The sequence below is a fragment of the Octodon degus genome, unplaced genomic scaffold (assembly GCF_000260255.1).
Source record: "Octodon degus isolate 3935 unplaced genomic scaffold, OctDeg1.0 scaffold00014, whole genome shotgun sequence".
NCBI classification, from domain to species: Eukaryota; Metazoa; Chordata; class Mammalia; order Rodentia; family Octodontidae; genus Octodon; species Octodon degus.
In genome coordinates, this window is record NW_004524590.1 from 26357593 (window position 1) to 26361285 (window position 3693).

General features: G+C 46.4%; 1 pseudogene; it reads left to right on the forward strand.

The window, feature by feature from the left end:
• The first annotated feature begins 603 nt into the window (after positions 1 to 603).
• Positions 604 to 2544, forward strand: LOC101569534 (annotated as a pseudogene).
• The last annotated feature ends 1149 nt before the right edge of the window (positions 2545 to 3693 follow it).

The window sequence follows — 3693 nt, forward strand, 5'->3', positions numbered from 1 at the left end:
ATATGTGATTCATATACTATATATCATCAATTATTGCAGTTTATATTAGATACATAAATTTATTTACATATGAGATATATGCATAAACTTGATACATTTCCATGGTATATACAAATCTAAATATACCATGACCTATGGGTTCTTAAGTGAAAAAATGAAGTTATATGATCATTTTCAAAAGATGACTTATTTTTCGAAAGTGGAGAGAAATTAATAATCAATTAGGGGCAGTGGGCTGGCTGCGCGGATGCGTTGGAGCTGCGGGCGGTAGGGCACGGTATGGCTGCTTGCTCCGCTTGCCCAGCCCGCTCTTCCCAGTGCCTGCAGAAGGTGATAGTCTTTGGACAAGAGGAAGGTCAAAGCTAGAGAGTGATAGTCGCATGATTTGGACTTTTTCCAGGTCCAAGACTCTTTCTGCCGGTTACTTCTTTAATAATAAAAGCTCATGTTTCTCTGGCAAAGCACGGCTGCTGCGAGAGACATTTTTCTCATCTTCAGAGGACCTGGCGTGCTTTAGACAGCAGGGATTTGAGCCTGTGGGGCATGAATACTGAGCTGTTCTGTTCCAGGGCCCTACTAGCAAGACCCTGGAACAGAAGAACAATGGCCACAGCAGCCACTTCTCAGCTCAACCTGACGCCCTCTGGGAGGTCCTGGCATGCCCCTCTGTACGGCGTCCTTCACAGAAGAGCAGCTGTGGCCCAGACTCCTGCACCGTGGCCATACCGACTGCAACCAGTGCCTGGAGAAGCTCCGGGCCAGTAGCGTCAGCGGGGTCCGATGCCTCCTTTGCAGCAAGACTGCATGCATAACAAGCCTCACAGCTGACAGACAGCCTGATAGTGCTGAAGATCAGTGACACAGTTGGGCTCAGTGAGGCGGTGGGCCTGCTCATGTGCTGGTCACGTGGGATGCGGCTACCCGGGCAGGTCTGCAGCAGTTGCGATTTGGTGTTGTGCCAGTCTTGCCAGGAGGCCGAGCACCAGCCTCCCAGCCACAACTCACTCCCCATCAAAGAGACCGCTGAGGAGCGGTGTCGGAACTTTGGAGAAAAGTTGACCCATCTTCGGGAGCTTATGGGGGAGCTGTAGTGACGGAAGGTGGCTTTGGAAGTCATCTGTAAGGACCTGCAAGCTAGAAACAAAACAGTTCTTCAGGAGTATGATCATGAGCAATGCAGGGTCCAGAATAATCTAACTCGCTCTCAGAAGTTCTCAAGGGCTCTTTGGCTGAAGTCGAGAAGTGCAATAGTTAGGTGGTGGAGGAACAGAGGTACCTGCTCAACATTGCCGAGGTGCAGCCCGTGTCTCGCTGCGGCTACTTTCTGGCCAAGATCAAGCAGGCCGATGTAGCACTGCTGGAGGAGACGGCCGATGAGCAGGAGCCAGAACTCGCTGCCAGCCTGCCCCAGGAACTCACTCTGTAGGATGTGGAACTTCTAAAGGTGGGTCATGCTGGCCCTCTGCAAGTTGGGCAGGCTGTTAAGAAGTCTCGGACAGCTAATATAGAGAATTCCTGGGCCATGGAGGTGGCAGCTTCTACTGCCTCTACCTCTGTAACTTCTAGAGAGATGGACGTGAGCCCTGAGGAAGTAGTTGCCAGTCCTAGGGCTTCACCTGCCAAACAGAGGGGTTTTGAGGCAAACTCCAATAACCAGCAGTGCCTCTTTCTCAGGAGAATGGGGGCTAAGGGCAGCACTCCAGGCATGTTTAACCTTCCTGTGAGTCTCTAAGTGACCAGTCAAGGTGAAGTGCTGGTCGCCGTCCATGACAGCTACTGCATACAAGTCTTTACCACTAAAGGCTTTTTGAAAGAGATCCACTGCAGCCCCAGTAACATTGATAGCTTTTCACTAAGCTTCCTTGGGGCTGATTTTCACAATCTCACTCCTCTTTTGGTGGCCATGAACTGCCAGGGACTGATTGATATAACTGACAGCTATGTAACTCCCTCAAGGTATACATCTTGGATGGCCACTGCGTGGCCTGTCACAGGAGCCAGCTGAGTAAACCATGGGGCGTCACAGCCCTGCCATCTGCCAGCTTGTGGTAACTGATGTGGAAGGTGGGAAGCTTTGGTCTTTCATTGTTGACCGAGGAGCAGGGGTGCTCATATACAGCTCTGCAGCACTATGCACCCCAAGTTTGTCACCTGTGATGCTGAAGGCACTGTGTACAACTCCCAGGTCTTGGGTCTCAATCTAGAAAATTGGCAGAATGAGTACCACCTGGAGGGTGGTTTTTTCCATTGGTTCTACTGGTCCTGATGTGCACTTCAGTCACCAGATTAGCTGCTTCTCAAAGAATGAGGATTTCTGCTGCATTGCTGGCATGTGTGTGGATGCTCAAGGTGACCTCATCGTGGCTGACAGCAGTCACAAGGAAATCCTCCATTTTCCTAAAGGCTATAGTGTCCTTATTGGACAGGGCTTCACCTGTCCTGTGGTTATTGCTTCACTCCTAAAGGGCAGCTGCTGATCTGGACTATTTGGATAATTGCATCAAGATCAACAGCTACCATCTGAGAAGGTATTCCACCCCTTAGATGATAAGAAATTCATTTTCATCTGTTTCCTACTCAACTTTCCTTCCCTTAGTCTTTTATTATTGGTGGTATCATAGAATATACTTGGCCTAAGTCTTTTTATTCCAGCTGGGTTGTCCTAGATTTTAGAAGCTCTAGTTTTTAGTGCCTGTTAGTCCCTTCTCCCTGTACCATCCCTAACAAATTTTGAGCTGCTATAGATACATTACCCCAAATAGGACACATGGTGGTATTAGCTGAAGTTTGATTAGAAATTAGTCAGTTCCAAGGCTTTAGTAGGACCATGTTAGCCCCTATATTTAAAATTTGCCCCATAATGAATTTGAAACTTGTTGATTTTTTTCCTTTTGGTTTTGATGTCAATGTGTGTGTGTGTGTGTGTGTGTGTGTGTGTGTGTGTGTGTTTTAAATAGAAAGAAAATGTTTTTGTTGTTGTTGTTAGGACAGTTTCAATAATTAGCACATTGCATGCATTCTTCCTAGTGGTTAGTTGCTGTACAAGATGCGGACTTGATATTCTATTTACAAACAGCATTAGAGCAAATTCCTCTATTCATTAAGAGAGTGTAACTATATATCTGTCCTAACCACCACTTTGAATACACAGATACAAAATGGACATTCATCTGTATCCCCTTTTTTGTTTAGTTCCGTCATTTAAATATTATAGGTGTGTAAACACAGTAAAATATTCTAAAACAGTGTAGTAGTCCATAATAGTATTGGGTCTGCCCCTTAGCTCAGTTCTTTAAGTGGTTGCTTCAACAAAGCAGTCAGGCTCTGGTTGCTGTGGTTCGATCCCCATAACTCAAGCCAGCCAAACCTGCCCTGAAGGCATTTGGAGAAAAAAAAAATCCTTGATGTCAATATTGATTGGTACATTGTTTCTTTAATATTATATTGTACTTGATCTTGGAACTTTGTCTTTGACTCTGGATGCATAGCATGCGCACGCTCCAGTTGGATCTGCCCCACCTTTCAGTGACACTTCAAGCATCTACCCCTGCAGCAGGATAGCTTTGGTTCATCACCTTTACCAACTTGAAAGTATATTTAAGTGCCACTGAGATACACAATCCCTTTGGGAAGGAATGCCTTTTGGCTGGGGAATTGGTGCCATCTCAGATTAGACTGTTAGTGCAGATGTGG